The following is a 27,154-nucleotide window of genomic DNA, read 5'->3' on the forward strand; positions in this document are numbered from 1 at the left end:
AGTTTCAATCAACTAGGCTCTCATTTCGTTGATGATTTTTCACCTCTTTCAGGAATAAGATTTTTAGGAAATCAAGACCCAGATAAAGATAAATCAATGTTGGATGAATCGTGGTCATTGAAAATGTTTTTAGCGAATTTCCCTATAGGGAAGTAGCTATTACCATAGGTCTGATGGTAAGACCTAGGCCCGGGACCGATTTACTTTTTCATTTTGATGTCCCCAGAGGCCAAAAACACCATTCGTTCAAATTTTTATATATGTATTTAATATCTAATATAGATATATATATGTGTCCATCCGCACGATAACTTGAATAATCTTTGTCCGATTATGATAAAATTTGGTTTGAAGGTGTAAGGTGGGATAAACTTGAATGAGTTCGCAAACCAGCATGATCGGACTATTGGAACGGGGGTTAATGGGGGGTTTTATGGGGTAAGAATAAGTTTTTCCCATTTTTGATCCTAATAACACAAAATTTCACAATTTCTTTCTGAACCATTTTGTGGAGATTAAAAAAACAAATAATTTAGTATATTGAAGCGTTATTATGCGCCTTATTGTTACGGTGAAAATTCAAAAAAATTGTAATTTTAAAATTCCCATGTTATACTTATGAAGAATAACTGTTGTAGTCTGCTTTTTTATAAACATATTTTGATCAAATTTGAAAAATACATTAATTTCTTACTAAACTACCTTTTAACATTTTACATAAAAATAAAAATAAAACTTTTTTACCCTCTCTGTTGCAGCAAACCTAAGTCCTCGTTTAACTAATTCTTTTTAAATAAGGAATAAATGTGATATTTTTAAGGAGACATTTTAGTGTAAATCCAATCAGGCAAATGGAAATTCGCTAAGTCTGCAGGTTTGCTGCGGTGGGGGTATTTTGTTTTCAATTAACTAAGGTCAATTTAAGCTAGATACAGCTAAAAATTCATGAAACTTTGATTAATTTGACTTTAACCACTAAATCCTTAGTATCAATATGTTATAATAACAATGAATACAAATCATTAATACGTACATGATAAGTATTGATAGACATTTCTTATCAATGTAAGTGTTAATGATTGCATTATCATTAACTGTCAATGTTTTTAACTGGATTATATACGATACTAAATATGTCTTCCACAGGAAGCATAGGCTACAAAGGTAAGCACAGCCTACAGCGAGAAATACCATACTAATGTATCGAAACATGTAACTTGATATATGGACAGAGTGCAGCTGCTAGAGTACTCCAACCTTTTACACTATTGTGTCCTGCCCTGAGAAATTGAGAGTTTTCTTTGACATTGCCAGCATTTGACCATTTATTACTTCTCTTCCACTTCCAAATTGACCACTGCACTTCATTTGTATTTATGCAAACTATTTACAAACATCCCTATTGTGTTGGAATAGCTATGTGATTAAAATGTATCGTGTATTTGATCGATTGATTTATACATTTAGTTAAATCTATATTTTTAACCACTTTTTGTTCATAAAAAATTTGTATCCAAGCTAATACAATAAATTGAATTAAATACAATAAAAATAATACAATTAGAAAATTAACATAAATACACTAATAACTACTGAGTTAATGTTGTATATTGTAAGTATATTTACCTAAAAACTTAAATTTGAAGGCAAATTTACATACCGTTGAATCTATTTAAACAAGGTCGACATCTTGTTTAAAACATAGGCAAATAAAACTATGTTCAGCAAACTTTCATTCTTGGCCAATTCCCAGTCCAATTATTGAGTTTATATTCGAAAAAAGATAATAAAAAATAAATTTACAATATGACTACATGCCTGGCATAAATAGCATTGTAATATTTAAGAACTTTTTTCATGCTACATTTTTAATTGCCTAGTATAAAGTCTTTATCTATATAAATAAAATTAGAGTTTTGTCTGTACATTGCTTAGAATAATGAACTTTTTGGTTATTTTTACATTTCATAGGTCAGAGAAACCGAATCAAACCTTATCTCAATTTCTGTCTGTCTGTCTGTCTGTCTGTCTATCTGTCATTCTCTTGGTAACGCTAAAATACGCACTTTATTACAACTACTCCTCAATAACTATAGCACTGTCCCGCCTGAAACTTATTTTCCAAATACTATACATATATGAGATGGTTTTAGACGTATTTCATCGAATATGAGACAGTTAGATATTTAACAGTAAACCCTTGAAAATCAAGTTTTTGTCGATTTTTGACGTGGAATTTCTGGAAGCCCATGTTAACCTTATGAGAAATGAAATTATTGAATCTTAACAGCTGTTTCAATTAAACAAGTTGGTTCTGTTCTGTGATGTTCAATAGCATTAAAGTTACAAGGATTACCAACAGGGTGCAGCACTAGCACTATTATTTCTTTTACATTTATGACAACAGCTAATTTGCAACCTGGAGGCGAGTGAGCGTAGCGAACGAGCTAACCTGAAGGCAAGTGAGCGTAGCGAACGAGCTAACCTGAAGGAAAGTGAGCGCAGCGAACGAGCTCCAACATACAGGTGAGTGAGCGTAGCGAACGAACTTCAACCAGGACGTGATTGAGCCATGCAAACGAGATCAGATAGTAAAAATAAAAGTAAGCCTACCGTTATAGGATCGACCGGCAGACACAGAGGTAATTTAACCTTTTATTGATTGTCATACCGATCCGGAACAACAAAAAACAACATAAAATGAAGCTATGTATAATAGTTTGGCCAGCATATCTTAAAATATGCAAACCAACTGCTGTTCTTTATATAAGAAGGTTTCAACTGAATATTATAAGATCCCCGTGCGTAGAACGGGTACACAGCTAGTACAGATTAAAAAACTAACATTTAAACTAGTTATGGTATAAACCATTTAATCTATTGGATGTATAGCTTAAATGCATGATGCCATAATCATTAGGTTGTATACATTCATACAGTAGTACAATATAGACTACAACACAACACAACAATTGTAGTTTTGTAAAAATTAAATATTTTTGCCTGCCATTGATCTTTGAAAGCCCTTAAGGCAGAGCCCTAGGTTAATATAGAAGTGTTTTATAGAGCCTTACTTTGGTGTGCACACCAGTTAATATCTACTACTACTACTATGAGTAGGTGGCAGTGCATGGAGAAAACGTGGTACATTACCCACACACACACTCCTTTTATATATATAGATTTAAACAATAATTAAAACAACAAAAACACTCTCCACTAACACAAACCTTTCTTTATATACTCGATGTTCATTAAATATTGAAATATAATTAGAAACGCAGCTGTAGATTTAGATGCTAATGTACACTACCATTTGATTTAACATGCAACCCTGCTTAAATTTTAATGTGGTTCTACCTACGCTGGATACCCACTGTATTTACCTTTAAACTTTCAAGTTTATATTTACTGTTTGAATAGATAGTTAGTTTGTTTATTTTTGTGTTTCAACAACATTCCTTCACAAAATACCAGTTAGTCATTTTACAAATCACACATTTTAAAATCATTAAAACTTTTTAATTTTATTTTAATCACTGTTAAGACTCAAGTTGAATTACAAGAAATTTTACAATAATTAATAGCCTAAACATATATATTTCTGATCTAAGTTAATGAAATAATTTGTACATCTTTTTCTTCTTAACAAATGTTATGTGCAATTATCAATTTTACTCATCTCTCTCAACTGGTTCTTTTCATTGTCTAAAAAAAATACGTTTTAGTATCTATTGTAATACTTTGGTTGTCAGTGCCTCTTCTTGTATGAGGAGCTAGCTGGTCTAGTGTTAAAGCGCGGGGCTTCGGTGCCCGAGGTCTCAGGTTCAAATCCCGCCATTCTGGACTAGAACTAATGTCCTAGGATGTGAAGGTTGGACAGTACAAAATTATCTTTTCTTGTAATACAATACTGGTGTAGTGCTAGTGCTAAGAGGTTACGCCTTCTGTCCTAGAGACTGAGGTTCAAGCCCTTCAATTCCCGAATGACTTTTGGCCACGTGAATACTGTGAAACTTTCTTCAGATTTCAATTAATTTGAAGTGTAAATTCACGAGACCAGATAGTAAAATCAATTTCTCATTAGTTTAGTTATGGAAAAATCTCTAGTCAAGATAACTTCCAATGTTGTATACTTCAGTGGTTTTAGATATAACAAAAAACTAAATCATTCTGTTCAAGACTTTTCCCCCTTGATCTGAATTTAACATGTGTATATTTATTTATCATATGTTATTTTTTCTTTCTGTTTACTTTTTCATTACATTGTTTTTATTGCTCAAGTCAACATGGTTTCTTTTTTATAATCTTAATTTTACCATTTTCCAATCCAACACATTCAATGTTCTAAATAAGTGTACGCAGATTTACAAAGATACCAAACAACCTTACTAAACAACCTTTTGCATTGCACAGAGAGATCTTATTTTAATATTCAACCATTCCCTTTAATATTAATACTTTCAAAGATTTCATCCCCAACGTAAGTTTTTTTTTGTAAATAAAAAATACATTTCTTTCAATTCAACCCTACTCCCGATGTAGAAAGACCTTTGACAAGACGCAGCAGTGCGTAGCGCGAACTACTTGAACAGGTCGATGGAGGAAGGGATGTTTCTATCAGTAAGGTGTCAATGATTGAGATCAAGCTGTTATCTAATGTAAGGGAGTGGGGGGTTTGGGGGGTAGTCTGGTAGGGAGATGTACCACCCCCTGGTATCCTAGCAACCAGCCAAGCCAGACGCTCTGTCCTCAGTACTTCGTGAGACTTCGTGTCGTGATGAAGTGCGTTGTGAGCTCTGTTTAATATATGTAGTCAGTTTGGGTGAGTACTGAAAATATTTATTTAAACGCTTTTGAACGTAACAAACATAAAACATACTTGATTCAATGTAAATGGGTTAAGTCATTATAAAAATACTTAACAATGTAATGAAAACGTGAAGAAGTATTTACTTAAATTTTGTACTCATTTTGTTTATTCTAACGAATTCCGTCAGTTAGGTGTAATAAAAAAAAACGCGTAATTGATCTACAAAATATAATTATTCTTTTCAAACTTTTAAGATATTTTTTTAAAAGACCAAGTTTTTTTTTTGTAAAATTCAACAAATGTTTGTGATTGTAAAAGAAATTTTTAAATGATAGGATTATCAAAGGTTGTAACATTTATCATAGTAAAAATGTGTAATGAATTGCCAAATATTCGGTAAAGGAAAACCGACTAAAACGATATTTGTATTGGACAGTTACTCATGACTTATTCATATTATATCGAATACAGTTAAAGATAGCTTAATACTTAATACTTAATTATTAATACTTAATAACTATCTATTAATTATCTATTAATACTTAATAGATACTTAATAGCTAACTTATTTTTCTGTTAGTTAGATTTCCACAGTTACACTTGACATATTCCTTTCGATTACAGATTATGTCAGAAAAGGTCTACTACTAACTAAAGGTTACTTGTGATATTTTTCATGGTTAGTTATGGATTATATAAAATGCAGACAAAGCTAATGCAATAATAGCTGTCATGCATTTCGTAGCATTTAGTATAAAATATTATCAACTATGGAGCATTAAAAATATTCTGCCACGAATTTGCTTACGACTTAAATTTGTAACATGTTTTATTCGTTAAAATGCTCGTCCAAACACATTATACAACAGTGCTACGTATTTGGGTATAAAATATGTTTTATTTCACTGCCTTTTATTATATTTTTTATTTATAATAAAAACATCACCAACATTGTTGTAATTTTAATTTAATCTCAAGTTTGGTGAAAAGATACAGATCGGAATACGTTGTACTGCTCTTTACAGGAGATTTATAATTTTATGAAAGTGTTATATCTATATATTTAATACACTAGGCATATTTTTGTCATAATTGTTTTGGAGCGGTGGTGCTACCGATCACCATGTCCAAGGTGCCGTTAGAAAGGTCTTAGAATGTAGTTTTGCCATCAAACAAAAAAACTTTGGAATTATATTGGTATAAATTTAACATATTTGAGCTTCAAGATTTATTAATGTTTTTCAGGGACGATAATTGACAAGTCAACGTATGTTAAAGAATATTGCATTAGACATCTATATAATACCATTTACATATGTAAATAAAATGACAAAAAACACAGCTCAGGGGCTAAAAATTGATTTTAATTGACAAAACACGCTAATTACTTTAAGTAAGATGATAAAAAAAATTAAGCACAGTAAGAAAATAAATCTTTTAATGCAAATGCTGAATGAATATTTAAACAATATATTTAGATTTTAGAGGACATTAAATTGTATAAGTAAGACTTAAAGGCCATTATCCCCGTGGCACTGGCTACATTATCCTTAATGGAAGTAGCTTCTAGTTTAGAAACAGAGCCAGCCAAACTTCGCAATATCAAATGACCTTGGGTTATTGGATATTTTGGGCAAAGAAGTCCCTCGCTCCCAGTTTGCTGCGAAAATTACTCTCGGAAATTAAGACGCATTGAAAGCAACCCTGTTTACAAATTCCCTTGAATATTTAGATGTAAAATTAAGATAAAGCATTTCACCAAATATTTTTTACTTTAAACAGAAAACTCTGCTTTTACTGTGGAAATTCATCTATTTTTTTCTTTAATTAATATTAAAGTATTTATTAAATCGTTATTCCTCAATAATGTTATATTTAAAAAAAATTAATAAAGCATAGTGTGTGGCCAGAAAATTAGTTTTGATACTATAAATTGAAGTAAATAACTATTATTACTATTTATATGATAATTATACTGGAAAAAGTTTTTACTAAGATATTGTTACAAAATTCAGACTAAAAAGACGTTTACACTTATAAAATGATATTACGTAAAACCTCTCTAAAAATTAGAATACACCATAGTTAACTATATTAAAAGCCATATGCAATCTAACCGTATTTTCAAGTAGGATTTGACTGACAAGCGATATCAGCTCTCACCTTAAAGTGCTTCAAATCAATACATAGAAGATAATTTTTTCAACAACAAAAAAACCTTTGTGAATATACAAAAAGTATGTAGTTACGTCACTGTATCCCTCCACTTTCACCTTATCCAGATAAAAAAATAGCTCTGCTATTTGTGTACCTTGTGAACTGGAATCTTAAATAATACTGGTAACAATCACAGAAAACAATTTTGTGAAAGCTACATGGTCAGCTTTTGCTTAAAAAACAAATCAGCCAAATATTTTGTTAAATATCACATCTTGACAAAAATACAAAAAAACCTCATCCCATTGTAAAAAAAGGAGTCTATTCGTCCATCGTGTACGCAAAAATAAGAATTATCTGGATCACTTTAGACCAGTTTCCGATATCAACAAAGGGAACTGTCCCTAAGGATTGTGAGTTTTGAGATGGGTCTATGGAAAGTGAAGTTTGGTCGGATTTTCAGGGAACAAAAATAACTCGACATTTTTGTCGTTTGGCATTCTCGAATACTCCATATATCACACTAGCTTATATATTTTTTGTTTTACACTGAATTGTAAAAAATTATGATAAACATAATAGGCCTAAAATTAAATATTATGTTTGTTTACCTACGTTTATTTAGCCTAACCTGTACACCAATGATTATAGAACCAACTAAATTTTAGTATATACCTGGGCAATACTATCATTTTTCACACAATAGCTTTCAAGTACAAATTTTATTAAATGATATTTTTTTTAAAACATTACCATTCATAAAATTGAAGTGATCGTAAGCCCTTGATGTTTTCTATTACTATGTCTTAATAGTTTAACCTCTTAAAAACTTTATGAAAAAAATAAACGGGCAGATATGTCTCATACATGTGCATTGGAGCTTTAAAAATGTTGAAGTAAAATGCAACTTTTATAATATGTATCAACGCATCAAGTTGGTGGTTATATCCATAAGTGGATAACTCCGAAACACCACCACATCACGAACAATCACAAACCCAACCCTTAATCCCACACAAAACTGGATTGGTCACCCAATCCATCAATCCAGTTTTGAATAATGATGCATTTGCTTTATGTCTGATAATGAATATCCTTCCTGATGATTAATGGATTTTAAAAGTTGAAGTAATCAGTTAGAATTATAAATGGATGCTATCAAGGGTGATATAAATTAAGACAGATTCGACATTTTGGCCAGCTTAACTTTTAAATAATCTTTTTTTTACACACACATTATCTCTTAAATATTCTAGTAAATTAGTTTTTTAATGGTGATATAGGAAATTAAATATTTATAATTTATAAGCACTATATTTTAATATTTTCGTTACCACTATCTTTTCAACCTTTATAATTAAATTATGACTTTTTGGTATTAAGGTACCAAAGGTTCTGTGTAGCTTTTACAGGTACAATAATTGGGAAGCTGTGTAAGTGTATAATACATACAGTTATATAATAGTTCATTTAGTTATAGTTGTGTTTCTGTCTAGTTTCTGTACATGAGAACTAATAGTTGTAATTGAGATTCATGATTTACCCAACGAAGTTTAAGTTTATACATACAGTACAATAAGCAGTAGAAACAAAAATTTTTTGTGTTTGTCAATTGATAAATGTTGGCAATAGCAGACAAACCAAATATTTACTATATACAAAAAAATCACAGTTTTACCTTTGCTTACAGATGCATTCTTGCACTAATGAGTCAGAAGGTTTGTCTATTTTTACCTAAACGTAAAAGTTAAATATCAAACATTGAGAAGAATTTTATTTTTACGTCAACTGTCGTACTTTGACTTCTGTGAAAGTTCAAAATATTAGAATTGAACATACCTAATGGACTACTTTGTAAAAATATATTATACTTCTAAAATGGTATGTGGTATCGATTATGAAATTCGGTGACACTTATTATTTATTATCAATTTTTACTAGTTAATATTGTACTCATATCAATGTACGTATGTGATTCATCTATATGTTGTTAATATAAAAATACTTGGTTGTCTTTGAGGGGTTGGAGCATTTACAACATTGTACAATTCAAAGTTCACTTCTTAGTACGCATTAAGGTAACTTTAAATGGCCGCAACTGCTAAATTTTAAAGCCTGAATATCCGTTAAGGATTTGAAAATCTCACCTCAAAACTTTGGACGTCCAAGGGGCGAAGCCCTAGAGGAACTCAGGAAAGTGAATAGTCCCGAGTCCTATGACATTCCTAGGTAGAACAATCTTTGTGCTTAATTTTGGCTGTATTGGATGAGATTCATCTATATATTGGTTGTAATAAAATATTCAGTTGTCTTTGAAGGATTGGAGCATTTATTATAAACATTGCACAATTCAAATTTCACTTTTTAGTACGCATTCTAAGGTACCTTTTGAGGGCCGAAACTGCTATTTTAAAGCCTTAGTTGGTTTAATAAATCGGTCAGCTTTAACTGAAGTTTCCATCACTCCTTGTGGTTGATCGTGTAGCACACCAACACGCTATGCTTAAAGCTTATAACTACCTTGTGAAATACCTCCATGAGCCATCAACCTTTTTTCTTATGCTATTGTAATATAACTTACAAAACGCAGCTAATAACGTAACATGAAAGCAAACATCATCAAACAAAAAGAATTGGCATCGAAAATTCATCTGGAAATGTCTTCGGTCCTAGGGACGTTTGGAGGATATTGGCAACTGTAGTAGGTAGTTTGTTACTGAGCCTCCAAATAATGTTTTATGGGAAAACATTTTGCAAATACTGTAGTAAAAAAATTATCAGTAATGGAACACAGTTGTTTTAAACGTAAACAATCTATATAATATTGGAATCAAGGCTGCACTTAATATCGTTTGAGGTTTTAAAAGGACGGCGAGGTAAACCGTTATTGATTCATCGACTGCAGCTATATAGGTTCAAATTGACTGAAATAGCTAAGACGACTGTGCGATTTTTTCAGTTTGTACTAACTCGTCGTGAATATTTTTAGAGTTTTTTTTCCTAGGACGCTAGGCCCCCGGATTGTTTTTCACATTATTTCAGGCTATACATAGGGGTTGTGGCATTATCGCATAGATAAAATCCAGTGGTGATTTGGCGGTATTTAACCCGGGATCTCTGGAACCGAAGCTTTGCGCTCTAACCACTAGACCAGCTTGCTCCCCAAATATTTTTAGAGTGGTACTATCCGTTACACGATTCCAATTAAATAGAGGCTGAATACCCTTATACAGAATACTGAATACTTTCCCACTCACCGCACATGAAACCAATTACTCAATTCAAATTTACTGACTGTACGACATAGATTTTCTGATTTGGGAAATTGTGAAACATTTTATGATTACGTAGACATTTTATCTTGTGACAGAAAGCTGGCAAGTTTAAAATGTTGTCTACAGCTGTGGGGGTGACAACTATTGTAGCTGTCAGCCATTCATATTCATTTAGAGTTATTGAGAGAGGTGGATCAATAACAGACTTCCTTAAACAAGGTGTGCTGTATAATAAGGTTAATTTGGCCTGAAAATTAAATGTCAAAGAAAAAATATGTTAAGGCCTTTATTTTTGTCCCTCTCCCGTGAGAAACGGCTTATTAAAAAATGTTTTCAAACGTGGTTGTTAGGGTAAGCAAATATAATAATACTTTTAAGGTTTGCGCACACAATAATAAGCAAAGTCTAAAATAATATTCATACATAGGCTCCACTTAGGAAATAACTTTTCACTGAAAACTTCAAGTGCTATTTCGGTTGCCAAGTAGCCATGGCAATTTTAGGAAAAATTGAACGGATGAAAACACGGTAGGGCACACGGAAGGGACTAAGGCCAACATATCTTGTAGTGTCAGCGTTCGCCGCCAGAACCGCTAAGTTGAAAACATTTAATATTTTTTTTATTTTTGGACTGTATAAGATAAAAATCTAATTAATGATTACTTATAATTTTTAATTTTATTAATTTTAAAATTCAGTATTATAAAATTAAACTGTCATAACCTAACCTAACCAACCAAACTTGCTGATATGAAATTTTTTTTGGCAAAATGTTAGTTTTATCAGTGGGATTCGAACCCAGGACCTCCTGATCACCAAATCGAAACGCTACTGACTATGTCACGAACACCGCTGAAAACACATCTTTCGTTACGGTAGTCGTGTTGCCTCAAGAGTAGACATTAGCCACTAGAGATATGACGTCACTACACCTTTAGCCTTAGTCCCTCCCGTGTGCCCATTCCGATGACAACATGCTTATAACAAACCATCAGTAGTACACAAGAATATTACTAAATACACAAAAAAAGCAAAGGCCTTATACACATCGAGGATAAATACCATTATGTATATAATACACTTAACTTGTGCGTGGATTGATGTGGACTTTTCATATAAATAACCAAAATAATCAACTTTTCCTTAGTGCTCTATAAATGAATAAATGTAACTATTGATACTTTATAGATCCAAACGCTTTGTTTGTTATTATTAATTATGCCAATAAAAGCTAAGAGCTGAGAATGAGTGAGGGATGTGGTGTTAGGGGGAGGGGGTAGAATTGCAAGAGAACCCTTTTGTAGTCTAGTTACTGACAAACTGGTTCATTAACCAGGTTCATTAATAACTACACCACTCCTCTTGTGGTAGGATTGTAAACTTTGAACTATTACGTGGTAACATTCTTGTTAGTAACTTGACTGAAAATATTGTTGAATTTTCAAAAATAACTTTTTTGAATTCAGAAAATGACTGTTTTTTTGCATTTAAAATCCAAAATATCAACCATATCCCTAACTGGTCATCAAGGAATCAAGTAATAAAATGATTTATTGGGGGAAATATCTGAATATTGGTTTTTATACGATGCATTTTATTTTTTACACCTACAATGAAAATCTACCTTCGCTTTGAGTACAAATACCTTGTTACAAAACAGTATTTTATTCACAATTACCATAGAAGTTGAAACTAGCCTTAAAATAAATATAAATGTGAGTTACATATATAATATGTAACTTTAATATAACTTTAAAGGGTTTTTTTTCAATAGATTCAAGTGAATCTCTTATAATGTGCACTATTGATTTCAGACAACAGTGTTGGTCCTTGCATGAGGAAATTAAAATTGTGTCCACTTAACCAACCCTAAGGAATAACAAAAATATTTAGAATATATGTACAAAATCCAGAGGTTCACTAGTTCAAATCTCACAATACAAAACATGTGTCTTACATCATGTAAGGCCATTAACATACACACATTTTTTCGAACGTCTGGGCTTTTTCCTAAGTTCACAAAGCATTTTACATGTGTTTGAGTTATTTCTTTGAGAGATTTATTTAATTGTTAATCATTGCAGGACCAGTGACTTGTCTGAAGTCAATACTGGACACCCCTTTACTGAATAATATATCTGCAGATATTTAAAATGTTGCTTTCTTTGTTAATTCTTCGACCATCGGGCTTTGGAAGAAAGACATGCAATACCTCTGGCTCATTATATTTAAAATATTTTATACCCTAATGAATATTTACCCTTACAAGAGGTCAGCTGTAGGTTTGATCACAAATTCGCGTGTCAGACATAAAGCGTGTGCATTACTGAATTCAATAACACAGGACAACAGAATGATTGACACTGACTTACTGCATGACTGCGGGACTATTTATGCTGGTTTAATGAGTAATACGCAGCTGTATTTGCATAACACAGTATGCATAGCTGCAATTAAGCTTGACATTTACTACAAATTGTTACTTATGCAACAGTGAACTGAAGCTTAAAATAATAAGCTTTTGTATTTTAATAAGCTACCATAAAATCAACTTTTTGAACTTCAAAAATCTACGTCGATAAATGTTTAATAGATTTACGTTTACTATTATATATATTAAAAATATTATGTAGATAACAAATGGGGCTTAGTTATGTTCCTAATAATTATGATTTTAGATAAAGAAGTTATATTTTTTAGTTGGCATAGTAATAAAAGCCAACATCATATCCTGATTTCGCTACTGAGTCTGTCAATTGTAAAAACTATTCTAAAGATTGGTTGTACTATTAGTCTTAATTCATGAAAGATAGCTTAAAACTAACTATCCTAATTAGGGTGAAAACAATCCAGTTTCTTATCATAGAACAACCGGTTAATTAAGTGTTATTCCCAGGGCATTTATACCTTATTGTGTAGTGTAGCTCTAAATTAATGTTCATAAAATCAATTACCAGCTTAAACAACCCCCTTCCCAACTAGCAAAAACTAATTCCATCTATGTTATTTATATCTAGTTTTTATGTTGTACATTTGGTTAATTTAACTAAATTTTTAGTAAATACATCTTGTTATGTATTGAAACTCGTGATTATTTTTTTTAAAGAGATTGGTGGCTTCTTTTAACCTTGCATTTGCCCGTCTACATAGACTATAGATCTGTGCGTGAGACGTATACAGCAAAGCAAGGGGTGAGCCGGTACAGTACAAAGGTGAACTGTACTGATAAAATGTTTGAGGCAATGACAAGGATCCGAACCCACGACGCGCTGCCTTGGGCTTAAGTCCGTGACGCTACCGACTGAGCCACCGACTCACCAATTATTACGCTTAAAGACTATTTTATATTATAAATTATACGGGTATTTATTTATAAAGCCGATGTTAGGTAAAAAACGTAATTAATTAATGGGGAAAAACCGCAGGAAAATGTTGGTGCAAGTATATTTTTAAAAATCGCACCGATTGTGTAATTTTTAAAATATCTCTCCATTGTGTTTTATAAAATATCTCTAATCTATAACGATATTTAATCTTCAAGCCTTGATTGAAAAAAAAAACTTTTTTGATTGTATAAAAGATAATAGTTATAATAACAAAAAAGCTCATAATGGAGGGTAAAAAATAACAAGAACTACTTTGAAATAACTCCGTCTTAATCTGTGTTTTAATATTTAGTAGGATTTATGCTAAGAGTTGCCATATATAGTATCATACCCGTTGATGGAAACCACGGCAACATGTCAGCTGATAATACTGCTAATATAACCAGAGGATTATGGGTAATAGTGACTGGTGTCTGTCGTAATCGTGATACACAGGTATTACAGCTCCATAACTGCTTACAGGTAATACGCTGCGTTGTTGTTGTTCTAGTCATGTAAGAAAAAACTAAACTATAATATTAGATAATTAAATATATTCTTTAGGCCAGTTTAACTATTAAAATTATCTCCAAAAATATTTATAAGGCAAGATTTTTTCCTAAAACAAAACTACATCACACTATTGATAACTAAGTACCAGAGATTTGGTTTTTATAAAATAAATCCTCATGTTAGGTTTTTATTTTTTTTTATAGCTGAAAAAAGTAAACTGTGGCAGAAAACAAGTCTTTGATGTAAATATTTGATATCGGATTTACTCGATTCTCAGAATGGTTGGCTATTTTATTCCATTTTCAGAAAGAACATAACTGGTGTATTTTGTCGAAATTAAAAATACGAAAGATAATATATCATAATGGCGGAAAAGCAGACTACAATGTTAAAATTTAGATTATCAATTATTATAAACTATGTATTTATCAATAAAACTAGTTAATTTATATGGGTAACATACCATTTCACAAAAAACTTAGTGTCAAACCCTTTCTAAACTTATGTTAGAAAATGAATCTTTTTGAGATAAACTTGTCAATAATTGTTTCACATGTAATTTCCTCCTAAAAAGGATCAGAAAACTTTTTCCGTGAAATATACGATTTATATCCGTCTCAGAGCGTAATAATTGAAGAGAAAGTTTTATTATTCAGTCAACACCTTATTATGCATACAACAAAAATATGCAACGAAATTAAAAAAAATGTTTTCTATGAAGGTTTGAACTCAGTAAATCTTACTGTTGGTTAGGAAACATACGTCATCGATTGTTTATTAGTAATAAATACATTACCTAACACTTTATCATGAGTTAAACAAAAATAAAAGTATAAAAATATAAATAAATAAAAAGGTCTTTATTAATCGAGCTTTTACCAGTAAACTAACTTTTCAGAAAAACCTTCGTCTCAATCAATAACAGTATAATTAACTAACAACAAACAAATATAAACAATAACATAGCAAGAAATAAAACAATCTAAAATCATCAAAAAAGAAAATAGTTTTTTATTATCTTTTTATGGATATCCAGTATATGTCGAGCTAGTGACAAAGCATTTAATATTATAAGTTGGTAATTTCAATTCTAAATAAAATCTCTCTACAAGAAAGAATCTATGAATTATTTTGATATTTAATATCCCACTATTAACCTACAAATTAAACAGTATCCCCAAAAAATGGAAATATTCCAGTTGTGTTATAAACTTTGTGTCTTGAGAACCAAATTGATCTATTGATCTCAATTCATCAATAAACCATCCCATTGTTACTGTTGGTCATCTATATTCATTAGGTTAGAAGATAGATCGATAACGTTACTCAGATAACGAATAGGTTGTAGGTTAAACTTTGGGTTGAAAAGAGGCAAATCGCATGACAATGATAATTCTCCTTCGGGCTGCATTCGTGACAAAGACTAGTTGATTTTTCTTAACCATTTTTGGAACTAATAATTAATATCACGATTATCAGAAATGACTGAAAATCGAACCAAACTTTTTTAAAAGTTAAGCGTCTACACATAGTTGAACTAGTGATCTTACGGCCACAGCGTGGACATGTAGCAATAAAAAGCACATATAATTTTATTTTTTTTATTTCACATCCAAAAAGATTTATGAAGCTGTAACTGTAATTCTTGCTGTGATTTAACAATTGATTAGAGATTGCACTTAATGCTTACAGCTATTGACGCAGATTAAATCTTATATTTCAAATTAAAAACCCACAACCTTTTTAAATGGCAAACTTTCTAAAATTTCCATAGTTTTTATTAGCATTCTATAACTGGTTTTATGATTTTTATAACAGCCCTATTCACTACACTACAATAATTTGAGTAGTTGACGTCTATTTGGAAAATCTTTGGCGTAGTTCGCCGTGGAAAAAGTGTACAGGATACAACTTTGTGTACAAGTAAGTTATTTGAATAAATAGACACAGATAAATTGACCACTTGAGTTTTAAGAAATGATTCGTGCCAAATAACCAGCTGAAATTTCTCAAAATAAGGGTTCCATAAAAATATTTTCACTCATAAAAAGCTCTTGTTTGTCATAAACACTGGTTTGGTGCAGTATAAAGTAAAGCTTCCATAATTCATTCTATCTTAACTTTGAAATAAGTTCACTTAGAGGGCAATGTTCTTATTGTATATATTTTAAACAAGAAACTATTTTTGTGTATGGGGTGGAGTAGAAGTTATTTAGAGTATTTTTTTTTACTAAAGTCACTTCTTTTTAGTCAGGAAACATTATTAAGTTAATTTTCAGTAATGTTAAAATATATCCGCCTGAGAATAGTTGTTAGTCTGATATTAAATCTGTAACTTTATATTGATTGTGCTATTTAAAATATTATTTCTTGGTATGGTTATGACTGTCACTTCGCAAATAGATTTGCCCTTATTAACTTAATTCTCCCTAAATTTTCATTTTTGAAATATCAAACAACCGCAAAATAAAGTTTGTTACTATATTTACACGGAACATATCTTCAAGTTCTGATTCGAGTTTTTCTAACATACGCAGTACAAAGTACGTAGGTTGTCAAAGATGCAATTAAATAGCATTCTTATACAAATGATTTTTGGTAGAGAAAAACCAAATGATCTGTCATTATAAAGTCTATTGTACGTTTGAAGTGAGATTAACTCTTGTCATTTTATTTTACTTATCGAAGACTTTCTCTTTGTTACATTTAATGACCTGTCTTTCTTAAACTAACAGTATTTTTCTATTTATTTTGAGTTATTTTTAGTAGCAGAGTTGTTTTAGACCCTATAATATTTTAATACAGTTAAAGACCTTTCTCTATCACACATGCTACAAGTGTTATTTTATAATTCCTTATTGTTGATTTTGTTGCTGGATTATGCATTATATTACATTATATGAAAAATACGAAACAGATGGCCTTGAATTTTCAAATTTTTTACATTAATCTTAAAAGTTTTATCGATGAATATTGCTGTTTCAACTACCATCTCAATGTGTTATTCACCAATTAAATAATAATATTCAACAAGTTAATTTATTTGATCAAAATGTGTTCGATCAATACAAGATGCTCAGCATATAAAAATATTGTATACCTTTAGGCAAGTTTAATATATTTTAGACTTAATCTTAAATACAATTAAAAAATATCAAGTAAATATTTTTCATTAAGTGTAACGAAAAGTACAAAATAGAAAAAAAACAATGTTAGTTTTGCATACTAGATCTCTTTTAATGTATAAACTAATAATACTATAGTAACTTACGAACTAACCTATTGTAAATCGAAGAAAAGTAGAGAGTACAAGCTATTACACATGTAGATAAATATTTTAAAATTAGACCTTGCACTTTGTCGTCGATAAAATGTGTAGTTAAATCAAGCAGCTGATTCAGAGTACATTGCATATTCAAACGTCAACAAAGTCTTGTTTATTAACACGGTATTACCGGGACTTTGGCTGTTTATATTTGCAAATCACTCTGAATGTGGTAAATCATTTTACATATCCTGGCTAACTACAGGGCGTTGTTTATTACATAAAGTGGTTTGGATTAGTGTCCGATTGAATTGTATGGTAAACAAAACAAACTTTACTAGATGCCTATCCATCACAATACAGTCAATGTTTGTTGCGACAGCACCACAGACTCTTTTTAACAAATATTATATGCAATAGAAATAATGTGTAAGGATTATTATTAATGAGAACTTGCAGGATAAAATTTATGCTTTAATACTTTTTAGTGAAATTACGACCATACAAAGTAGGTATTTTAATCCAAGTATGAATAGGGACGAGTGTAGGATGAGTGGTGCGATCTTGTAGTGCAATGTTAGTGACTAAGGCTGACATTTCTCTTAGACAGCTGTTAATTAATAGTCCTTACAGCTAATGGCAACTAAGGGACCTACAGTTTATAGTGGAATCCGAACCACATTTTTGACTTGGGTATGTACGAATTGGTCTAATTATCAGGAAATTATTGCGGATAGTTTATTATCCAACTAACGTAAAAAATTAAATTACTGTCGTTTAAAAACTATAAAGTTCAAAGAAATCAGGTAAATTTGTGACAAAAATATACAAACCACCATTCTTCCCAAACCATCCCAATTAGTATACAATATATTCGTATAATTATTAATTCTTTTTACCAGTAAGAAGGATATCAACAATGGAAATATGGTGTATCTGTTGTTAAATCACCTCATTATCCCTGCATCATAGCTGAAGGATACAAACAGATCTAATGTGACAGTTGCATTGGTCGTAATGCTCAATGAAGGATATTAACAATGGGAATATGATGTAATTGGTGTGTAAATCACATCATCATCCCTGCATCATAGTGATAAAGTTGGAGGATACACACAGATCTAATGTGTCAGTTACATTAGTCGTAATGCTCGATGAAGGATATTGACAGTGGGAATGCGATGCAATTGTTGTATAAATCACCTCATTATCCCTGCATCATAGTGGTATAGGTGGAGGAGACACACACTGATATAATGTGACAGTTACATTAGTCGTAATGCTCAATGAAGGATATCATCAATGGGAATACGATGCAATACATGTGTAAATCACCTCATTATCCTGGCATATCGTGATATTGGCTTTATGATACATATGAACGTATCTTTGATTTACAATTAGGTATTACGTTATTAAATAGTATATAATATAAAGTTTTACTTTGTAACAATATCATTTATTATTTATGACTTAAAGTGTGTAAACTATTTGATAAATCTTGTTGTAGTGTGTTTTTGTGTCATTCATGAAAATTAAGTCGGAAAATTGATAAGCTATGATAACGAGAAGCATAAGTATAAAATACCCCCGCCGCAGCAAACCTGCCGTCTAAGCGAATTTCCATTTGGCCGAATTGATTTTCAATTGATCTATTTAAATAACATTAGGTTTAACGAGTACCTAGGTTTGCTGCTACAAGGAAACTAATAAAGTAGTGTGTTTTTAGTAAAATATTGATAGCTTACTATAAAATAAATAAATTTGCCAAGTTTGATCAAAATATATCCATAAACAAGCAAACTACAACATTTTACAATATTCTCCATAAGAATAACATGGGAATTTTAAATTTACCATTTTTTTAGTTTTCTCCGTAACCAATAACCGTACAAAAACACTTTGATATACAGAATTGTTTGTTTTTTTAAGCTCTTTAAGAAGGATTAGAGAAAAATTGGGAAATTTTGTGTTTTGAGGGTAAGAAGTGAGAAAAACCAATTTTGACCCCATAAAACCTCCCATAAAACCCTGTTCCCATGGTCCGATCATGCTGGATCTCGAACTCATTCAAGTTTATCCCGCCTTACACCTTCAAACCAAATTTCATCAAAATCGGATAAAAATTACTCAAGTTATCGTGTTCACGGACACACATATATATATATATATACATATATAACAATTTTAACGAATGGTGTTTTTGGCCTCTGGGGACATTAAAATGAAAAAGTAAATCGGTCCCGGGCCTAAGTCTTACCATGAGACCTACGGTAATAGCTACTTCCCTATAGGGAAATTCGCTAAAAGGAATTAAAAAATAATTATTTGAATGTTTAACACAGATTAGGTGCCGTTTATATTATTTAAAAATGGCTAAAAGAGCACATTAGCTGAAATAACTAAACACTTGTTTTTAACCTAAGTTAAATTTAATTTTTCAATTTGATGTCCACAGGGGCCAAAAATACCACGATAATTTACGTAAATATCATCCGATTTCGAGAAAACTTGGTAAAACGTGTAAAACATTAAACTTATTCGAACTAGTTTGCGGATGAAAAACGAAGTTACACATTTGGAAGAATAACCTAAGATTGCAACCCATTTCATGTACCACCAGTATCTTTGAAGTTCAACCATATAAATGGCTTGCGCTGGTTAAACCTGTTATTATTAACATAGATTAAACATACTAGCTTAGGGAGTAATACCCTTAGGGAGTATGTTTAATCTATGTTATTAATTACAAATCTTATTACGTCGTTGGTATGCATTTTTATAAAATATTGAAAAATTATACATACTCTTTATTGTATTTTCAAATGAACTCGACAACAAACAAATATTATATATATATAAAATACTAGTTTTACTGTTGTGAAATATGTATCCGATTTCGACCCGAGTTTTAAAAAGTAGGAACGGAGTTGTTTCTACCATGGAGCCTCATTAAAAGAACAGTTAAAATAACAAGCAACATTTAAATCATAGTGGAACATAAAATTTAAGTTTTATTACTAAGTTTTTTTTTTTTTTTTACATTTAAGATGTTGTGTTGTATTATCAATTGTTCTTTTATTTGATCTGAGTTGTTTTGCAACCGACAGTTCTGATTTGTGGAAAAATTTCTAAAGGAAATAGCGTCCTCAATAAAAATAGTTTAAATAGTTAAAAATGCGATTTTAATTTTTTATTGACAAACCAACACGTTTCTGACGATACTCATGCAATGCCTCTGGCTAATAATATTTTTAAAATATGTTACCCCCTAATGAATATTAACCCATACAAGAGGTCAACCATGGTTTGATCACAAATTCGCGTGTCAGACATAAAGCGTGTGCATTAATGAATTCAATAACACAGGACTACAGAATGATTGACACTGACTTACTGCATGACAGCGAGATTATTTATGCAGGTTATATGTGAAGTTCGTAGCTGTATTTTAACATATATAATGTGCATGGCTGCAATTAGGCTTGATTTTCAATTTAAGTAGCAATTAAGTAACAGTATGACGAATGAAAAAAATCATATTTTTCAAATGAGTTATTGGAAACTTCTTTTATTAAATCGGCTTGAGATATAAATTAGTTTACATACTTTAATACTTTCCAATGAAATGGCAGCCATGCAAAGTAGGTATTTTAGGCCAAGTATGAATGGAGATGAGTGTAGGATGAGTGGCGCGATCTTTTAGTCTTGTTAGTGACTAAGGCCGACTTATTCCTTAGACACAGCTGTTAATTAATAGCCCATACAGCTAATGGCAACTAAGGGACCTATTTCAATTTACGTTGGGTTCCATTCGGTTAGCTGTTATTGACAGTGTAACTGTACGATAACATAAACTTACGAACATGAAATACATTTATGATATTTTGATCAATAAACGTTTACTTTGAAGCATTGATTTTTGGATACTGAAGCTTTGAAGTACATGTTTACATTTATTTTTACAGGGTGAGGCAGACGCGTACTCGGTGGCTTATGTAAACATTTCTAAAACTTCTTTTTAAATTCTCTATCAAATAGTTCCAAGTTTAAAAAGAACAAATATCAAAAATCTAAAAAAATCAAGATTTTTGTTGTACGTACCTGGAAAAATATGACCAAGCAAGAAAATAAAATAATTAGGTAAGAAATAAATAAGAAAATAAGAGTTAGCCTTATTGTGCTCTAAAAATAAAAACTTTCTATACCATTATATAAAAATGTAATGGTGTCCGTGTGTGTTTTATTCAATCACGTAAAACTACTGAACCCACTGGACTTGAATTTAAAAAAATATGGTAGAGCTACCACGATTTAATATTAAGCAGCTTTATCTCGCCTGAACGTCAGAAACCATGTTTTCATAAAACTTTGAACAATATGAATAGTTCGTTTATAAAAATATGTTTTTTAATCGGAACAGGAAACTTAAAGGCTAATTTGATAAAGAAATTACATAGGATCTGCGAGTATCAAGATGAATGTACATTTAAAGAAAGGGGAACTCTTGTATTTTTATTTTACTTGTCAAAGACGTTCTTTTAATGACCTGTCATTTCTTAATGAACCTATACTTTGCTTTTGAGGTCTTTGGCATATTATAGATTTCTTCTTTTTATGAAATATACGTTTACAGCCCTAAGAGTACTCTAGAACCAAACTAGAATTTAACAAAAGATAAAAAATAATATTGCTAATATATTTTATGAAAAGATGTTTTTATGAATATTATTATTTTGTATACATAATTTTGGAACTCTCACATATAAAAATAAATAAATATTTTTTATCTTAAATGTAATCTCAAGTTATTTTGCTATAACGGCTACCGTTGTAATATAGTATCTTGTTAAAATTAAAGGAATTTAATAGAATTCCTCCGTTTACAATAGTTTAAACTAATAATTTGTTTACAGATTTCATAATTTTGATAAATCAATTTACTAGAAGCAATTACTATACGAGTAAATTGATCATTATTTGTTTTAAATATTAAATAGAAAATAGTTTCCACAACACCTTAAATTATCAGATACATCGTATAAATCTGTATGCAAACATTTTTTTAAAGTACTTAATGATAAATACACATTGAGCTAATCATAAAGTACGAAGCCCAAATTTCATTAACTTAACAAGCGTGTATTTTTAATCACTAAATTTGCAATTTAATCAAGCAACTGGTACGAAGGAAATTGCATATTCAAGCGTCATTTTCATAGTCTTGTTTATTAACACGGTAATAGCGGGACTTTGGCTGTTTATATTTGCAAATCACTCTGATGGTGATAAATATTGTAATATATCCATGATAATTACTGACCAATCGTTGTTTATTTCATAAAGTAGTTTGGATAGCTATTAAATTCTACGGCACAGAATTTTAATTTATATGAACAGTTCAGCTACAAACTTAATTATCATTTTACAATTTATATTCATTTTTAATGCAATAACTGCTATCTTTATAAACGCCAAAATTACTTTGTAAATCGTTGAAAGTACGGGTTTTATCATTGACTATTGGATACTGAAGTGGACGTCCCATCTAAATGGACCAGCTGTAGCCACCTTTTGCTAAAAAAGAACGTAGTTGTGTGAGCCAGTCACAGAATGTACTAGTGACTAAAATTCTATTTCCAACCTTATTTTTTGATGCTCGCCAAGTTAATGGGTAATAAAAGTTGCTATAGATCACAACAAGTCATTCCATTAGTTTAAATTGTTAAAAAGATTATGTATTCAACATAAATCAGTAATTTTGTTTAGCACAATCCGTCGGTGGCCAACATCAAATACAACGAACAATTTTAGTTAAAAACTGGCTACAAATATAAATAGGGATGGAATGTATAGTTGTATTAATAGTCAAAGGTATTATCCAGGTGGCGTTGAAGGGTAAAATTTGGCAATAGTTATTTTGTGTAAACCGTAAAAACTTAATTTTTAAATGCCATAATGTTTTAGAAACATATACATATAACGTTGTATAATAAAACCATTCTGATACGGGCGATTTGTGGATCGTATAATGAACTCTTTGTTACATCATAATAACCTTATACTGTGGCATTATGTGGTTATCACAGAGGTTTAGCTGGAGGATAGACACAGATGTAATATGACTGTTGCATTGGTCGTAATGCTCAATGAAGGATACCATCAATGGGAATACGATGTAAAAGGTGTGTAAATCACCTCATTAACCTACATCATAGTGAATAGCTTGAGAATACATACTGATATAATTTGATAGTTAAATATGTCGTAATGCTCAATGAAGGCTATCAACAATGGGAATATGGGTCAGGTGGTATGTGGATGTGATACAATTGCTATATACATCACCTAATTATGCTTGTTTCACGTGGTATCACCTTTATGACACAGTCAGACATTTGAATTTTTATGTTTGAATTTCATTATAACTTCAAATTATCAAAAACTAAATATACAAAATAATACAATACATTGCAATAGATTATTTTAAGTTTTACATTAATATGTTTACTAAACTTTTTACATTATGAAACATGCTTGTCTTTTCAAACTTATCTCACGTAAAGTTCATATTGTTTATTTGCCTAAAGAAAATATATTGCATACTTTTTTAGGATTTAGAAAGTGGTTAAAAAAAAGTAAAGCGGTTTTGGGGACTGAAGATGGCACAACAACCCTTTTTTTCTGCACTGAGGTATTTATTTTCACCAAACGATTTTTAATTTCTTTTTTTCTTGTGAAATATTCAGAAAGCACTTCTTTACTACTTGTTTTCTATATTAATGTTTTTCATCTACCTATCGTGTCGAAGTTGGTTTAAATCACAATCATTGTTGATTTTATTACTATAGAGATTCATTGTGTATTTATAGCATTTTTGTTGCTTAGGCTGGCAAATCTTCTGGGTGGACAGTAATTAATTGTATCATTTTTTTTTTCAATATAATATATACTATCAACTATTTGAAATAATAGGATGCCTCTGTATTCTTATCTAAAAAGTACTTCTGCATATTTTATTTTGTACATAGCAATTTTCTTTTATTACGAAATAACTTTTACAATCTCTTTTAAAATTTTCAAATTCGAATTTTTTTAATAGAACACTTCTGAATCTTGAAAATTATTTATTGTTTTCATTGGTTTTTACTATCATAAAAATACAGAAATGGTGCCTAGCAAATATAGGTACTAACTAATTATGTTTTAATTGGCAATTACAAATCTGTATACACCCCCGTAACAAATCATGTGTAAAGTGTAAGGCAATATAAAACAAGTAAGATCCTACCTAAAACTTACTTACATAGGATTGCATTGTTATAAAAACCATACGATCTCCATACCAGCCAGACATGGTGAATTTATGACTAATTTATTTTCAAAGGGAATTGCTAGCTACAAATCAGCTGTTATGCTCAGGCTGCTTTGGTAGTCAAATAGGGCGACCGCGATACGATCACAATGTCTGTATTCTGTTTGTCTTATAGGGGTTCCTTATCACTAATCATGATCATGATCATGATAACTATTGGTGTTTAGGGTAATAAATAAAACAAGTAAAGGAAAATTTGTGTAACATTTGAGTGCTGCAAAAGTAGATGTGTGGGGATCTAAGATAGAAAATACTGTGTAAAGATGTTTTTAAATTAAAATCCACCGGTCGTTATCACATTTTGGTTTCTTCTCAACTCTTAGAACTTACATGTTTTAGTAACTTAAACATAATTGGATTTGTAAAATTATAACTTTGATCGAAGAGGGTAGATTTATTTTCAAGTTGAAATGTAATCAAAGACGAATTGATAGAATTCCATTAAAAGCCAAAAAGTAAACTAGATGTTCTGAATTATACACAGTTTTAACTGTCTTCCCTTCGTAGGACGAGCCAACAGCTTGATTATTCAGTTTTAAAACATTAACAAGAAAACTCGTTTTAAATATTTAGATACATATATTTTTAAACATATTTTTTTGCAAAAGAATTATTATTATTATTATTTTTTAATAATAATGCTAGATCTGCATTGAATGAAACAACCAATGTGTTTAACACCAATGTCATTAACACAACAACTGTGCTATATTCCCATTGTTCGTGCCCTTTATTGAGGATCATTACGACACATGTAAATGTCACTTTAGATCTGTGTGTATCCTCAAGCTATTTCACTATGACGCAAGGGTAATAAGGTTAATTGCATCGTATTCCCATTGATATCCTCAATTGAGCATTCCGACCAATAGAACTGTCACATTATATCTTTGTGTATCCCCCAGCTCCATCTCTATAAATGATGACACAATAAGGTTATATTGTTGTGATAAAGAGTCAATGTGGTCGATGAGTCAATCAGTTCACATATCATAAATGTCGATTACAATGGTTGGTGAACAAAGGAATACATTTATCTGACACAATGTTAATAAATACCAAGAAACAATTAAAAAATATGTGTCAAGCAGAAACTATTTAATGTCGAGTCTAAATAAATGTTTAGAAATTATTTATGTATTAATTGCCATAAATAAATGAAATACCTAGTAATATATTTTTATACCTTAGTTGAAATAGGATAGAAGTTATAGTGGTTTAATGTTCCAGAGTAATATTTCATTAATCAAACAATACTTCAAAGTATCACATGCAATAAAAATCAACTATCCAGCTCATTTACTGTAAACTGTCAGCTGTTATGAAGGATTTTTTACAAAAATTACAACCATCAAAGTGATTTGCAAATATAGACAACCAAAGTCCGGCTAATACCGTGGTAATAAACAAGACTTTGAAACGACAATTAATGACTTATTAACTTTGAATTATGACCTAATGATTTGTATCAGTGGCTTTATTGAATCAATTACATATTATTGGATAAAGATAAGCCTGTTTGTTTGTTTTGACTTGTAAATTATGTTTGTGTCGTAATTCATTTGTTGTTCTTTGTATTGATTTACAGTAGTTCTTTTTTGGGTTTGTTTTGTTAATATAACATGTTTCCTTTTAAGTATCATCGTGTATTATATTTTCAGTTTAAGTTCTATTAAATGAGATATAAATATTGATTACGGGACTAACTGTAACCACATTATTTATCAACACAAAATGCAATAAATAATATTAAGTTTTGATAAGTAAGACATTATGCTTCATATGTATTTTTTTTTTTAATACAGCTTCTGCAGTATTCAAGCAAGAATACAACAATAGTAAAAGAGTTGCTCCTCTAAGAATATTCCTTTGTAGTGAATTCCCTTATAGGAAAGTGGTTATTACCGTAGGGCACGGTATAACATAGACCCGAGACCAATTTACTTTTTAATTTTAATTAATCTCGCAAGAAGGCAAAAACACTAAACAATTTTCTAATTCTATTCATTCATCAATGCAAATTAGATGATTTGAAAATGTATTTGCGAGTAGCCGGTTTAACAATCAAATGCATAGGTAATACGTGTTCTTATTTGATATATATTTTTTCTATGTTGATAGTTCATAATTTTGTTAATTAATTTCTCGGTGAATTTCTTTATAATCAAAGTTGCGACAATATCTGTGACACAGTTTCTAAACTGTGCCTATTCTCTGGCACTAATCATGGAAAAATATTTTAACCAGGATGACTTAAAAAAATAATGATATTATACAGGGATAGGATTGAGTGGGATTGAGATGGGAAATCCTTTACTTGTTTATTCCCAAAAGAAATTTATAGCTACAAATCAGATTTTATGCTCTGGACGCTTTGGTAGTCAAATAGAG

At 30.6% G+C, this 27,154-nt stretch overlaps 1 protein-coding gene across 1 annotated transcript in view; it reads left to right on the plus strand.

Annotated features, from left to right (window-relative positions):
- Window positions 1-4,766: 4,766 nt before the first annotated feature.
- The window catches only part of LOC128990760 (acid sphingomyelinase-like phosphodiesterase 3b), a 102,569-nt gene continuing 80,181 nt past the window's right edge, over window positions 4,767-27,154 (plus strand). The window contains exon 1 of the mRNA XM_054413325.1: window positions 4,767-4,825. The gene's annotated coding sequence lies outside the window, so the exon portion shown is untranslated. The remainder of the gene's footprint in view (window positions 4,826-27,154) is intronic.

This window comes from Macrosteles quadrilineatus, unplaced genomic scaffold, assembly GCF_028750875.1.
Source record: "Macrosteles quadrilineatus isolate MER2022 unplaced genomic scaffold, UCM_ALF_1.0 Scaffold_1__1_contigs__length_201487025, whole genome shotgun sequence".
Lineage (NCBI taxonomy): Eukaryota > Metazoa > Arthropoda > Insecta > Hemiptera > Cicadellidae > Macrosteles > Macrosteles quadrilineatus.